We start from the raw sequence: 17,237 nt of genomic DNA, 5'->3' as shown, positions 1-17,237 counted from the left end.
TAAGATTAAAGGAAAAAATGTTCCTTGATGGAAGAAAGAATTAATTACTACATGGTTGCATAAAAAGCTTGTAAATTTACAAAGTTGCCAAAAAAGCTCGTGAGAAAAAGTTCCCAAAAAAACATTAAACCCCCATAGCTTGGCATTTATGTTTTTTCCTCTATGTTGACTGCCTAAAGAGATGAAGATGATATAGACATGAATGGATAGATGAGTCCAAAAAGAGGAGTTTGACAAAGAAAAGATTTGGAGGCTAGATTGGCTTCATGTTGTGGTGGTATCGTAGCCACATTCTCCTTATCACACTCCACCTTACTCCCAAATCATCTCACTTGTAATAACTCTGCCTATCCTTGATTTTCTCCACCTCCAAAGTGAGCATGGATTCTCTCATTCTAACCTTTGCACCTTTTACTAAAATACCCATTAAATAACCTTTGATCAACCTCCGAACCAAGGAAGACTAACCGAGGAAGAACTCTCAAGATAGAAATGTCAAACACACAGTGAACTCCTTGCCACTCCCACAAAGCAAACATCAAGATACACATGTCAAACACAAAGGGAATTCCTTGCCACTTCCATAATGCAAACCCATAATTATAATAACTATCCCAAATGTGATGGAGCATGTCATAAGAAGACCAATAACCCTTATGATATCTTTAAATTGCTATTTTTTTCAACATAACACGATATCGAGTGCCATAACTACATTGACTTAGCCAAAAAACCTCCTATTCTAATGGGACTTCTAGAAGTGATTTGGACCTTGAGCTAGAGGATTGTGTTGGAGCCATTAGAGATATTGACTCCAATCTATAGCAAATAGACTTTGCAGATAGAGTGGAGCTCATTGTCCACCCATAAGACATTTACCTAGTCATTACCCTACCCTTCATTTGTCTTTTCATATGCCCCTCTTAAAGGTAGGTTCTTGTGTAGTAGCCAAGGTTCTTATGGTTGTACCCATTGACAAGAGGTCGAGGGGTAAGAAAATGTCCTTATGGTACTACCCCCCTTTTTTTTTCTGGATATGTAATGTGGTGGAGGCCATGGGCTCATGGACATGTTCATATGTGGGGCTTTCGGCCTAGGCTTATGGGCATAGGCATAATAAGTGAGTGTGAAATGGGCCAAAGTATATAAGATAATGACTCATAGTTGTAGAGGTACCTTTTGACCCTTTTATCATAATACACTACCTTGATGCCCATGGCTCAAGCTTTCATGGTGAGCTTCTCCTTTCTTGCGATGCTAGGATGGTGAACTACACCCTTGCTGTCTACTCCAAGTATTGAGTGGGCCTCCATCTTGCAGTGGTATCAGAGCTCCTGTTTAATCCATTGCTCTTTTTTCAATTTCCCATCATTTGTCATCATTTTCTTGATTTTCTGATCAAGAAGATGCCTCTAGTGATCTTGAGTGGTGAAAATTCCATTCCTATGGTTAATTCTTAAAGTTTTTGGGCTATGGGCTTATTGCGGACCAAAATTTGGGGATACCGTATAAAATTTTCAAATCTACAGGACAAAATTTGGGAAAAAATCACTAATCTTTATTAGTTTTGCTAATCAAAATATTTTCCTCTTCTCCCTCTTTTTGCTTGATCTTGTTAGAGCTATGGTGGCCCTATCTTCAACTTTGAGCTTGTCATAGCTTAGGGTTTTGAGTGAGGGAGGCTTGAGCTACATTTCAAGTATCTTATTGTGGGGTTTCTGCGCGTTTTTTTTGCCCGTCAGGCCGTTGGCTAGCTGCTCATCTCTTCAATGGAGTCTTGGAGCTTTAATGAGAAGCTTAAGGCTTGGCAAAGCCTAGGATCTTGAATAAGGATGGTCTAAGCTTCAACTCAAGCACCATAAGAGACCAATTACAGTATGATTTTACCCGTGAGGATGGCCGTGAGATGCACCATAAGAGACCAATTGCTGCACGATTTTACCCGTGAGGATGGCCATGAGCTGCGCACATTTTTCATGGAGATTGGGAGCTATAAATCACACATTGGTTGCAAACAATGCTTGATAATGCTTCTTTAATGTGTTAAGCAAGACATCATTCTCTTCAATGCTTCAATCTTTCAAGTTCTTTCATATTAGGGTCTCTTATGAAAATTAGGGTTTCTATCACAAATTTTGGAAGATTTCTTCAATAATCTTCTTGTCCATATTTCTTGAATTTCTTGAGAATTTAGGATTTTCTTTCTACTGTTTGGGGATCCAGGGTCTTAATCATGTTCATTGCATCAATATGATGGACAAATTAGGGTTTCCTAGTTGAAACATGGTTTTATGGAAAATCTAACAAAATTAGGGTTTCATTTGGGGGTTTCTTAGTTTCTAATTCATAATCACATTCCCATTGACTTCATTGACCATGCTTTATATAGATTTTAGCTTTGGGAATATCATACATCAAGTTTTTTCTCATTGAGCCCAAGTGCTCGTCATCTTTGGGATTTCTTCATGCATTCATGCACAACAAGCTTATTGCATATGTGCATTGAGCTACTTTGATGAAGACATTGGAGACATTAACAAGTGTGGAGAAGAATTCAAGTAGAAGATGTTGCATGACCATTGAACCTCTTCATCAACATAAAACTCTTGTATTGGTTGAGTTGTATGGCATCCATCTATAAGTGCCTTAGATGTAAGTGATTCTTCTCATTAGCATTGAATCATTGGCTCTCACACACATTTGTAAATACCTTTGAATTTAAAAGCTAGCTAAAATGTGTGTGAGGGTATCTTGGCATTTGGAGGTGGGGCCAAGGGGAGCATGTATTGAACTCACCGTGCCGTGAGTGCCATGGTAAAGCGGTACGGTGAGGGATTAGGTACTTGGTGGGAAAGGCATGGCCCAAATCCTTGCTCTTGGATTTCAAACTTAAGTAAGGGGGTTAGAAGATCTTGGCCGTGTAATGAAGTAGATTTGGTATGCACATGCACATGGGAAATGGGGCCTAGGCACTTAGGCCTAGGGTCATTTACATGTGTACTTTTGGGAGCCTTGGGCTATATTAGGCATAGGGCTCATGGGCATTGTACCTTTTGATCATATTTTATTCTATAGACATATATGTCTTCTTGTTTGGTACTCATGCCCAAGATTCTATGGTGGCCTTCACCCATGTATTGGACTCCATGTAAACGATGTCCCGTGTTCTCGACTCCACGTTAACGAGTCATCCCCTTCCTCCTTTCTTTCATAGAAAAATTAGAGATTCTACCACAAGTTTGGAAAAATTGTTTCAATAATATTCTTCTCCATGCTTGGCTATACACACTTTTTTGCATTAGTTGATTAATTTCTTGAGTTGCTTGAATCCATTATCAAGATTTAGGGTTTTTCTTTAAGAAACCTTAATCTCATGGATTAAGTCTTGACTGCATGCTAATCAACTTGCCAAATAACGATGGGAAGCAACATTATGGACCTTATGCTAATCAACTTGCCAAATAACGATGGGAAGCAACATTATGGACCTTATGCATTTGAAATGGTTTCAATATGCTATTGATCAAACCCTAGATCAATAGGTTATGGTTTTTAGAGCTATTGCAATCTATAGCAAAGTATTGGTTGGTTTCGATGGTTCCATACATGCCATTGGAGATGCTACATTCATGTTTGCAAGCTAATAGGATGTGTTGTTGCCATCCCTATGCTTTGTGGTTGTTGGTTGTAATTTAAGTCATAAGCATTCGTGAAATCCATTCTTGGTTAGGAAAAGCATTGGTCACTTCCTTGTTACTTTGATGGAAAATGGAGGATTATTACATGGATAATTTTGCCATTGTCAATGTCTCATGATGGACTTTATGCACAACGGAATGGTTAATGCCTTGATTTCAGATTCTCTTGCAAGATTTATACCATGTCTAGCAAGATTGAATCGATTAGCGTAACCAATCAAGGGGCTTTTAAAAGAATCTTCATCATACGCAGGTATTGATGCAAATGCTTTGTTATATTGCCTATGCTTATCATATGCCATGGTAAGGGCATAATATGTATACTTTATGTGTTGAGATCATTTGGGAGCTATGAGACTATGCCTTGTGGATGGATGAGTATGAGTATATGATTGAACATTTGTAAGAGCATTAGTCATGCTTTAATCACTTTATAAGTGATCTTAACCATCTATTTGAGATTCAATCACTCTACACTTTTCATTTCTAGTCACTAGTGATGTGTGAGGGTATCCTGGTATATGTGGAGGAGAGACCGGGGACAGCATGGATTCAATCCACCTTGTTGTGATTACTGTGGGAAAGTAGTAAGGTGTAGGATTAGGTACTTGGTGGGAAAACCCTTGCTCTTGGATTTAAAACTTGAGTAAATGGGTTGGAAGAGCTTGGCCAAGAGATCGGTAAGCTTCCATGCACTTCATTGGCAATCATCTTGTTGATAATTGCATTTGGGCAAAGCAATGGTACATGGCATAAGTTGGTAATTGCATTTGGGGCAAAGAAATAGCACAAACAAAGTGAAAAGGACTGCAATTCTTTGGTATATGCATATTGCCCATGCTTTGTTGAGATCTCAAGCTCAACATGAGCTGACACTCACGAGGTGCCTGCACGACTGTTCGACATTTATATCACTGGCGGGTTTGGTAGATGGCACCAACATATCTTTGCCAAAAGTTCTACAGCTGGACTACACCGACTAGTCCACATCTACCCACTCCTCTTATAGCGTGTTCACATTATGGACCACTTGTATATACTCTATTATGTGTGTTCTCTTCTAGGGTTTGTGTGAGTGTGTGTGTGCTTGTAAGAGCTCAAGCTCTCTTCTCCCCTACATCTTTTCATGGTATCAGAGCCTGGTTCATGCTAAGTGCTGAGTGGCAAGCAAGAGAAGCACAGGAAGCGGTATGAGGATAAGAGCTTCATCTACTCTTCCCCCGTAATTGACAAAGGCAGCATAATGATACACGAGGCTGTTTTTACAGTGGTAAGCCTAGCCATGTGCAGGCAGATTGCTATAAGAAGTAGAGTGACATGCGAAATGGAAAAGTGCAGCAAAACAACTATGCATCCTCTAACAGAAATAATGAGGATAATGAGAGGTTGTTTGTTATGCAACATGTGGTTAATGTTGTGTTTGGAAATGATATAGCAGCATGTAAGGATGATCATGTAAGGATGATGTATGGTATGTTGATTGAGGTGCTTCAAACCACATGACAAGTCATGGTGAGTGGTTCAAGGAAATGAAGAGTCTTGAAAGACCAGGTTTTGTTGAGACATGGGATTTTGCTCATCCGATTGCCCTTGTTAGAGATATGCCATTGTCTATGCAGGATGGTAAACTGAAGTACCTTGCAGATGTACTTCATGTTCCGAACATTACAAAGAATCTGGTTTCTATTGGCTGCCAGATGATTGAGCAGGGTTTGCAGGTTTGGTTTAACCTTGATGGCTATTATATAGAAGACTTCAAAGATAAGTGTAGGTTGGTTGCAAAAGGCAACAGAGTGGGCAGAATGTTTACATTGAATGTGAATATGCCTGAAGTGAGTATTGCAGTGTTTGCAAATGGTTCAGGAGTTGTTGCAAATACAGACATTTGGCATAAGAGAATTGGGCATGTCAATGTGCAAAGAATGAAGTCTATGCAGACTAAACAAATTGTGACAGGGCTGCCTAAGTTTAAAGTTGAAGTTATGCAGAAAGTTTGTGAAGCATGTCAATTTGGAAAGCAAACAAAACATGTATTTCCACATGACATAAATGTGAGTAGGAATGTACTAGATGTTGTGCATTCAGATGTATGGGGTCCTCCAAAAAGAAGACTATGTCTATGGGTGGCTAGGTACTATGTAAAATTCATTGATGACCACACGAGGAAAGTGTGGGTGTATTTCATGAAGGAGAAGAGTGAAGTGTTCACTCATTTTCAGAATTTCAGAGTTATGGTTGAAAAATAGATAGGAAAGCATGTGAAGTGTCTACGGTCAGAAGGGGGGGGAGGGGGGGGGAGAATACTTCTCCAATGAGTTCTCTGAATTCTTGCAAAAGAATGGCATTCAGAGACAATTTACATGTAGATACACTCCGCAGCAAAATGAAGTTGCTGAGCGAAAAAATAGGCACGTTGCAGAGATAGCATGAGCATTGATGGCTGAGAAGAATATGCCACATAGCTATTGGGTTGAGACTGTGTCTACAACAGTTTATATCATGAACAGGACTCCTACTGCAGCCATACATGATGTAACGCCAGAGGAGAAGTTTACTGGCAAGAAACCTGATTTGTCTCACTTGTTGAAAGTTTTTGGATGAATTGCATATGTGCATGTGCCAGATGAGTTACGTACTAAGATGGATCCAAAAGCAAAAAAATGTGTGTTTATTGGGTATTCCCTTGAGAAAAAGGGATATAAATGTTATAATCCTACACGTGAATTGAGGGTAAGCAGGGACGTTGTATTTGATGAGATGAGTAGCTGGTATGCTGCTAAAAAGAATGCTGTTGGGGTTGATGTAAGTGAAAATGTGGTTGCACAGAATGCAAGTCAGTAATCACAGTCATTGAGTGGACCAGGAGAGTCCCCACATCCAGCGGTTCTGTTAATAGACCATGGAGTGGCAGGTTGTGTCATAATACTAGTCCTGAAAATGTAGTTGGTACATCACATAAAGGCAAAGAGAAAGTGGTCGAGCCCCTTGGTATGCGTGACATTTCTACAGGGCATTCTATTGTTGATGGAGATTCTAGTGGCTCGGAGATGAGCCTTGATTAAGGACCTTGGGATTCTAGAAATGAAGACACTTGGTGTGAAGAAGGCTATGGAAGCCATGAATGCAAAGTTACAAAGACCTGGAAGAGTCAAAAATCCTGTGCAGAGGTTGATTTATGATGGTTATGTGGCACATCACTCACTATGCATATATGGCAAAAGTTGTGTAGGTTGTAGAACCCACATGTTTTGATGAGGCTATTGGAAATGTGTGTTGGGAGAAAGCTATGAATGAGGAGATGGATGCATTGTATTGAAATGAGACTTGGGATTCGGTGCCATTGTATGAAGGCAAGAAAGCTATTGACTGTAAGTGGCTGTATAAGGTGAAACATAACAGTGATGGTAGCATAAGCAGGTAGTACAAGGCTAGATTGGTAGCCAAAGGATATGTGCACACACATGGGATTGATTATGGGGAGACATTTGTCCTAGTTGCAAAGATGGCAAGTGTAAGAGTTGTGATTGCGGTGGCTCTACAACTAAAGGCTGGTTTTTACCATAAGATGGATGTCAAAAATGCGTTCTTGCATGGTGACTTGCAAGAAGAGGTGTATATGGATCAGCCACACCAGGTTTTGAGGATACAGGTCACCCATAGTATGTGTGTAAGCTTCGTAAGGCCTTATATGGGCTGAAGCAAGCTCCACGATGACAAGATTGCTGAGTATCTTGTCACTATTGGTTTTCATATGGCAGATGCAAATCACTCTTTATATGTGCGCAAGAGTGATAAGGGTATTGTGATCACATCACCATTTATGTAGATGATCTTACTGTTGGGGGTGGCAACTTGGAAGAGATTGAGCATGTAAACAGTCTTCGCAAAAGGAAGTTTGAGATGAAGGATTTGGGAGATCTACGCTATTCCTGAGGGTATTTAGCTGTCACAAAGACAGTATGCATTAGACATGTTGTCCAAGTATGGGATGGCTCATTGTAAGAGCCAATCTCAGTGCCATTATATCAAAATGGCAAGCTTAGTGTGGATGCAGGTTATGTGTTGGAGGATCCCACTATGTACAGGATGATTGTGGGGAGTCTGATCTATGTCATAATTAGCAGGCCATATTTGAGCTACACTGTTTAGCGAGCCAGTTTATGCAGGTTCCGTGCAAACCACATCTTGACAGTGTGTGTGCGACGCACACTTTCGTATTTGAGGGCCACTATTGATTATGCATTGTTTTATGCAGCAGGTGTACCATTGGAGCTATATGGGTACACAGATGCAGATTGGGCAGGTAGCATTTCAGACAAGAGATCTACCAGTGGATTTATGTTTTCATTGGGGAATGTTGCTGCTATGACATGGAGCAGCAAACAAGAAGCAGCCCACAGTTGCCTTATCGAGTACAGAGGAGCTGCGGTGGCAACATGTGAGGTAGCTTGGTTACGCAAGCTACTTGCCGATTTGGGGTTGCCGAGAAAAAGGTTGTCATATATTGTGACAATCTTAGCAGTATACAGTTGGCCTAAAACCCATTTTTCCATGCGCGGACGAAACACATTTAGGTACATTACCACTTCATCAGGGAGAGAGTCTTGGTAGGCGACATCAACTTGGCCTACGTTAGCACACAAGATCAGGTTCTTCACACGAAGGCCTTGGGAGCTGATAGATTTCAAGATATGCTTGGAGTTCATGAACTGGATTTGAGCTTGAGGGGGAGTGTTGAGATGTCAAGCTCAACATGAGCTGACACGAGGCGCCTGCATGACCGACGACATTTATATCACTGGCGGGTTCGGTAGCTGGCAGCACCAACATATCTTTGCCAGAGGTTCTACAGCTGGACTACATCGACTAGTCCACATCTATCCACTCCTCTTAGCGTGTTCACATTATGGACTACTTGTATATACTCTATTATGTGTGTTCTCTTCTAGGGTTTGTGTGAGTGTGTGTGTGCTTGCAAGAGCTCAAGCTCTCTTCTCCCTTGCATCTTTTCATGCTTGGGCATTGTTTGTGGTCACATTTTGGATTGAGTTTCGGTAGCAATTGCTTAAAGGTCATACCAAAATTTCTTAAAAATGCAATGCCAAATTCTTATCTTGAGTCAATAGATGCTATTTGCAATTGGTAAGATCATTGTGGTCAAGCTTGATGCATTGGAGACTAGTGGATAATTTTGACTACACGTAGGCAGTGCATAAAAGCTTAATTCAATCATAAATGGTGTGGGCTATTTTGAAGGGGTTTGGAGTGTTAGCACTACTAAAGAGATTTCTAACAAGCATTAAAACTCCCGATTCGGAGTTTGGAAAGGCGGTGAACTTTGATAGTTTCCAACACATTATTTTTGGGATAGATTGCAGTGCCTTGAGATGATGGAAAAGTGATAATATAGCATGAAAGTATATATCAAGATCTTTCCAACAAGCCCAAGCATGCCTTGTTCGGAGACTGTGTAGGCGGTCAACTCAAAGCGATTGACTTTTCCATTGGTCAATAGGGATAGTTGACTTTTTTAAATTTGTTTTCACACATCCTTGATCTACTCATCAAGAGCATTCCAATGACCCAAAGATCACGCAAATTGGGATTCATTTGAGTGGTGTAGTAGAAAATAGGCATGTGGCATAAATTTCAAACAGAGAGGTATATCGCATATCCAAATTGGGATGTAGGGTGGCATACGCGTTCTTCTCTCCATTGCGGATGTGGAAAACTAAAGCTTATCAAATTTGGAGTCCGTTTGAGCAAAATATGGCCTATTTGATGTTTTGGCAGTTTTTGATCGCATAGGACAGAGTGCTAAACCCTAATTCAGTCAAGAGAGTTTAGGGATGTTTGGAAAGCAATTATTGGGCTTCAATCCTCACCCCATAAGATTCACGACAAGCTTTCAACCTTATCAAAATGAGATTCTAGAGTCACTAGTTGGATCAAATCTTGTATTGGGGGCATAGTTGGGTAATTTTGGGTCCGGTATACTATTAGCGCATAATGCGTCTCACTGCATCCAAATGAGATTTTCTGGGGCTCTGCATAAATTGGCTTACTAGCCCCACAGCATAACTGAGATCCGTCATGTGATAGTCATGTAAATAAGACTGCCAACCATCTTTCTATACATAGATGGATCATCCAACTCTTCACCAAAATCAGCTTGCAGCTTCACATTATGCTCCAAAGATGTGCTCATTTGCTTACACCCTGTCATCCCATATTTTGCCAACATATCCAATGCATATTGGCGTTGCACTAACCATGTCCCTGCATGGTCTTTGATCACTTCAATCCCAAGAAAATATCTCAATTCACCCAAGTCTTTCATATCAAACTGCCCACTCAATGCCTTCTTGACATGCATAACATCTGTAGAATGATCTCCTATGACAATCAAGTCATCCACATAGATGACAAGTAAGACAATCCCATGATCTGTTTTCTTCACATAGAGTGAAGAATCTGCTGAAGAAACCTAAAATCCAAGGGAGATAAGATATCGGCTTATCTTATCACTCCAAACATGAGGTGCTTGCTTCAAACCATATAATGCTTTCCTTAATTTGCATACATGAGTGGGGTACCTCGGGTGTACATATCCTTTTGGTTGTGCCATATAAACTTCCTCTTGTAAATCACCATTTAGAAATGCATTTTTCACATCCATTTGATGCATTTCCCAACCATTTGCTGCAGCCATAGCAATGACTACTCTCACTGTTCTGATCTTTGCAATTGGACTAAATGTTTCATCATAGTCCAAGCCTTGGATTTGTGCATAACGCTTAGCTACCAACCACGCTTTATGATGCTCAATGGAACCATCTGATTTACATTTCACCTTATAGACCCATTTGCAACCAATGACATTTTTGCCTTGTGGTAAGGCAACCAAATCCCAAGTTTCATTTTGAACCAATGCATCCATCTCAACATCCATTGCCTTCTCCCATACATGCTTCCCAATAGCTTCTGTATAGAATGTAGGTTCCAAATGCTTCACCAAAGAGGTCAGATATGTATAATGCATAGCAAAGTCACGATATGTCAACCTGTCAAAACTGGATACCTGACCCTTTGGGATCTGCACAATGCATGCGGATCACTCTGAACACTTGTCACTCTAGCATGTGGAGGAACATATCTGTCCTGCCTTGCACACCTAGTGTGCGTAAAACTGGTATGCCAAGTTCCTCATCCAAACTTTCTGAACTTGACGACTCATAACCTGTAATGCCAATTCCTTCAACCTTCTTTTTCCCTTTATCCACATCGCTGCTCCCAATGCTCACACTCTCATGTCTCAAGCGTCCTGACCATGGACGTATAGTGGTACTCTCAGACTCTACTGGCCCAGACATAGAAATAGAACTTGCTTGTTGCAAGTTCACATGCACATCAGCATCAACGGAATCAATAACACCCTCATCCTTTACCTTGTACCAACTAGCAAGTTCATCAAACACCACATCTCATGAGATAACCACTTGCCTAGTTTGTGGATTGTAACATTTATATGCCTTGCGATCCTGTGCATACCCAACAAAAATGCACTTTTCTACCTTAGGATCCGTTTTCTTCCTTCTCTCATCTGGCACATGCACATAAGCTATGCTACCAAACACTTTGAGGTGTCCAATGTTTGGCCTAAAACTTGTAAGAGGCATCTCTGGCGGCGTACTTCCATGTGTGGCTGCTGTGGGTGTCTTATTAAGTACATACACCGCTGTGGCACACGCTTCTGCCCAATAATAGTCTGGCATGCTCTTTTCATTGAGCATTGCCCTAGCCACATCACAAATGACTCTGTTTTTCCTCTCAGCAAACAACACCATTTTGCTGAGGTGTATACCTACAAGTTAGCTACCTTGTTATGCCATGCTTTCTCAAGAAATTCTCAAAAGCATGTGAGGTGTATTCACCACCTCCATCTGTCCTCAAACATTTTATCCAAGAGCCATATTGTTTCTCTGCAAAAGCTATGAAGTCCATAAACTTTCCCAACACTTCACTTTTCTCTTTGAGAAAGTAAATCCAAGTCATTCTGTTGAAATCATCAATGAATGTCACATATAATACATAAAGAAAGTGGGCGATCTAGCTTATAAACTTCTTCTACCTCCCCATCTCAAGGTACCTATTGTATTCCACGTCAGTTTGCTTAAGAAATATGTACCCAGCCCGAGTCATGTGCTTGATGACGAACAATTGATTTCTCTGACTTAAGGCCAGATGGTACTCCAACCTGAAGAAATCCTTGACGTTCGGGAGAAGATTCTCAGGAGAGCAGAGTCCTCAGAGAATTTTTAGTAAAGTGGAAGTTCTTCCCTCTAGAAGACGCCACCTAAGAGAAAGAAGAAGAGTTGGCGAAAGATTACCCTCACTTTGCGAGATGAGGACATCTCGCGCTTTTCAAGTGGGAGAGGAGAGGATGTAAGATTCTGAATAATGAATAAGCTTTACTTCAATCCCCTGTAATCATTCCCTATTTCTGAATACAAGAAAATATTGTTTTTCCTTCTTTTTGCCTAGAGAGATAAAAAATTCTAGAGAGAGATAATTCAATATTGAGATATTTTTGGATATAAAAATTCTACAAATATCAAAAATATATTTCCCTGAAACAGAAATTCAAAATAAATCCTCCAAGGTGCATTAGGAATCAATAAAAAAATCATTTAAAAGACTAGCCTAAGGGTCAAGATTTTCAAAAATTTCTCGATTATGGTCCAATTCAGGTTTCTATGGGCCAATAGGATTAATCCAAGTATTGGGATGAGATAAATCTAATGAATAAAAGGAAATATCCAAAAATGAGTAAATTCTTAGATAAGATGAAGAGTTGACTGAGTACAAGGTTTATTAGTTAAAAATTAAGAGATATTACTAAAAAAATAAAATATTTTAGAGAAATAATAAATTTTTGATACCTTGGTAAGGAAGGGGAGACCTTTGAGGTAGGCGCCTCCTTCACATGTGTGGGAGGGTTTTTAATTTAAAAATACTAAGATATTTTTATCTCTCCTCTCTCATGAATCAAACTGGATCAAAATGGGAGCTAAACTAGCCAAATCTTGTCTAAATTCAGCTAAACTGAAGCTAGAAAATTCTAGAACTTAGTTGGACTCAATTAGTGGCCTCCCTCACCTATAAATAGACCCTCCTTATACCATTCCAGTATTACATTAAAATACACATATTTTCTATTATCCCCTTAAAAATCCTCCACTTTTAGAGAGATTGGAGCTTCTCTCTCTCTTCAACAATTCTTGGAGCCTTCCTGTCAACACACTAAACTAATTGAGTGGTTGGGGGCTTCCTTCTAAGATAAAGAAGCAAGCAAAATCTAGAGGTAAGAAGTAATTTCATGGTTTTCATTAATATTCTCAAAAGATTTCACTTCTCAACCCCTCTCAAGCTTGAGAAGTTTCAAATTAATTATTTTCAATGCAAATCAAGCTTTCTATAAGAATTATAACGATTAATCACAAAAAAGTTAGTCTTTATGCGTAATTAGGATGCTTTTTATGTATATCTCTCTCTCTCTCTCCCAAAAGAATAGTCATTCCTATGACTAATTCTTTATTCAAATGGATGCTTCTCATTGATAAATTCTCAATTCAAAAATCAAACTCTATGCTAGTTAAGCTAGATGTTAAGAAAATGGCTTTTTTATGCTAATAAAATTATGGTAAAATTATGATTTAATTCCATAAATTGGATTTAAGTCTAAAGATAGTTATTCTATCATAATCGTATTACAAAGTCTTATTCTTTCTAGAAATATTAAAAATTATCAGTAATAGCAGCTATGGTAAAATTTTTAGAAATTAATACATAACTCATTTTTACGCATAATGTGAAAAGAGGACTTCCTACCATATTCTAGGATTAATCATCCTATGCTAAAAGAATGATTTTCATCACATTCATGGAAAACTAAATTTTGGTATTTATGCATAAATAATTAATTAAAGAGAAGAGAAATTTTTGGTATTTCTATTTTTATGCAAAAAGAGGAATTTCTATGATAATGGAGATCCATGTAATTAAATGGAAAAAGAGAAAATTTGATATATTAAAATAATAAATATTTTTATTTAAATTTAAAGAGAAATTTAGATAAATTTATTTTTATGCATTAGAAAAATTAAATGATGGAAGAGGAATTTCCATGACATTTGGAATTCAATCATTTAAATATTAAAAGTGGAATTCTTGGCATATTTGAATTAATGGATATTTTTATTTAATTTTTAAGAGAAATTTTAGATAAATTTATTTTTATGCATGAGAAAAATTAAATGATAAAAGAGAAATTTCCATGACATTTGGAATTCAATCATTTAAATAGTAAAAGTGGAATTCTTGGCATAATTAAATTAATGGATATTTTTATTTAAATTTAAAGATGAATTTATTTTTATGCATGAGAAAATTTAAATGATAAAAGAGGAATTCCCATGACATTTGGAATTCAATCATTTAAATGGTAAAAGTGGAAATCTTGGCATATTTGAATTAATGGATATTTTTATTTAATTTAAAAAGAAATTTTAGATAAATTTATTTTATAATAAAAGAGAAATTCCCATGATAATTGGAATCCAATCATTAAATGAGAAAAAGAGAATTTTAAGCTTATTTAAAAAATGGATATTGATATTTAGTTAAAAGAAGAATTTTTATGGTATTTAAGTAGAGAAAGATTTGAATTAATTTTTGGTGACAAAAGAGGAATTTTCACCAAAATTCCACCTAGAGAATTAGAGTTGATAAATTAAAGTGGTAGAAAGAATATCTTTAGATATTTATGTGCATAATTCACCAAGTTGATATTTTCCCAAAATTAGATTAAATGGAAGAAGAGTATTTTCATAAAAATCCAATATTCTCATATAAAACCATTTCTTAATCTATTATGGTTAAGAAGGAATGAAATTCATAAAGTTGGAATTTTCTTATGGTTAGAAGTTCAGTAGATGTTTATCTGAAGAAAATCCTTGTTAGAACTAAACCGAATGATTTTGGTTAGACCACGACTATGAGAGGGACGGTTAGTAAACTACTTGTCTATCTCTCGATCTGAATCAAGTAAAAACTTCGTGACCAATTCCAGTTCTTAATACAAAGAATAGACTACCGTTGAATTAACCTAGTTTTTCCTTGACCGAAATCACCAAGAATCTAGTTGGACAGTCAGTCAAATGATGGGTAGATTACCCTGATGAGAGATCAATGATTCTCATTATGAAAAAAATGGATTAAGGAAAAAGGGTTTTGTGGAACCAATCTCAAACCGGGAACTTTACTTGCATAGAACCTCTGTTTTCTTTTAATCTTTTCTCAAAGAAAAGATAGCCATCATTATGAGAATAACTTCCGTGAGGTGTCCAATTGTTTTCACGCAATTTGATCCATATTTGAGAAAAATCTGGATCAACTTCGTAAGTTTCTTTCATAAGTACAAATGGTTCACTTTCAATAATGGAAATGTTGTTGATGTTTGGTCTTCGACTCAAAGCATCGGCAACAACATTTCTTTTCCAGGTTGATATTGAATCATAGGTTGGAAACTTTGAATGAAAGCTACCCATTTGATATGCCTATCTAAAATAAGAGGTTGCGTAAGCAAATGCCTAATGCTTTGTTGGTCTGTCTTGATGATAAGAAATTCAGAACCCATTAGGTAATGCTTCCAGATTTTCAAAGCATGCACTACTGCTGCTAATTCCTTGTCATAAGTGCTATAATTTTGCTCTGCAGGCTTAAGCTTTCTACTTTGATAAGCAATAGGATGGTTGTCTTGCATATAAGAACAGCTCCAAATCCTTTGCCACTAGCATCAGTCACTACTATAAAGAATGGTCTTTGAAAATCAGGTAGTGTTAGAACTGGTGCTTGTGTTAAAGCATTCTTGAGTGTTGCAAAAGATTTATCTTGCTTATCAGTCCAATTGAAATTTGTAGCTTTCTTAAGGAGTTCAGTCAAAGGATGAGCAATACAAGCAAAATTCTTGACGAACTTCCTATAATAACTACATAAGCCAAGAAAAGATCTAAGATCATGTATGTTTCTAGGCGTAGGCCAAGAAGCAATACACTCAATTTTCTTAGGATCTACACGAATTTCTTTAGCCGATACTATATGACCTAAGTATTCAATCTCTTCTTGAAAGAAAGAACTCTTTTCAGGATTGACATACAATTCATTTTCTCTCAAAAGATTGAACACTTGTTCCAAGTGTTGTTCATGCTCTTGTCGATCCTTGCTGAAAACAAGAATGTCATCAAAGAACACTATAACAAAACTGTGAAACTTAAGGAATATACGATTCATCATACGGCTGAAAGTAGCTGGAGCATTGGTCAAACCAAATGGCATAACCAAAAACTCATAATGACCAGTTTGGGTTCTAAAAGTTGCCTTGAATATGTCAGATTGAGTCATACGGACTTGATGATACCCAGACTTTAGGTCAATCTTGCTAAAAACCTTTGATCCTCTAAGCTTATCAAGAAGATCATCTACCCTAGGAATAGGATATCTGTTCTTGACAGTAATCTTATTCAATGCACGATAGTCTACACACATTCTGTAAGTTCCGTTCTTCTTCTTAACAAGAAGTACTGGAGCTCCAAAAGGTGAACTACTAGGTCGAATAAGGCCTCTCTCTAGCAAGTCTTCTATTTGGCTTTGGATTTCTCTTTGCTCTAAATTGTTGACTCTATAGGGAGCTTTACAAGGCGGGGAATTTCCAGGCAATAAGTCAATACTATGATCCTCAGGCCTAGACTTACGTAATCCTGGAGGCAGATCTTCCATGAAACAGTCACTAAATTTGGAGATAAAAAGATCAAACTTTGGTCTTTTGGATGTGTCAAACTTAGCATCAAGCTGGTTAACCCATACCATATAAGTCTTGTCTCTTTTTCTTAGAGCTCTCTTTGCTTGAGTGTGACTCAACAAAGGACTCATTTCTCCTTTGACTTGACACTGGAGGATAATATTTTCATTGTCCTTCCTTAGAGAAATGCTATGGGTGTCATAGTCTATAATAGGATTGTATTTGTGTCTCCAAGGCATACCCAAAATTATATCTACCCCTTGTAAAGGTGCAACTAAGAAATCCCTTTTTTCTGTTAAAGGTTTGATGCATAAATCCAAATCTTTCACCTCTTGCATGCAATTATACTTTGTTCCAGTAAATGCTGCTTTGACTTTATAGTGTGTAGGTGAAGAATGAAGATTTAATGCTTTAAGTACCTTTTCAGAAATGAAATCATGTGTACTACCATCATCATGCAAAATAAGAACTTCATGTCCATTTATCGTTCCTTTTATTTTAAGCAAAGAATGAACATGAGGTTTACCTTCTTGTTCTGAGTAATCTGGATCGGAATTACCCTCTTGCTCGAATGATTCTTCTTCATTGTCGTCTTCTTCAATCATATTGACTCGAGCTGCTGCTGTGCTGCTGGTGTTGAATTCTTGGTACGCTCCGGACAATTCGGTGCTATGTGTCCT

The sequence above is a fragment of the Cibotium barometz genome, chromosome 56 (genome assembly GCF_041138505.1).
Source record: "Cibotium barometz isolate CiBa-2024 chromosome 56, ASM4113850v1, whole genome shotgun sequence".
NCBI lineage: Eukaryota > Viridiplantae > Streptophyta > Polypodiopsida > Cyatheales > Cibotiaceae > Cibotium > Cibotium barometz.
The sequence above is the reverse complement of the archived record's forward strand: the minus strand, read 5'-3'. Positions refer to the sequence as shown.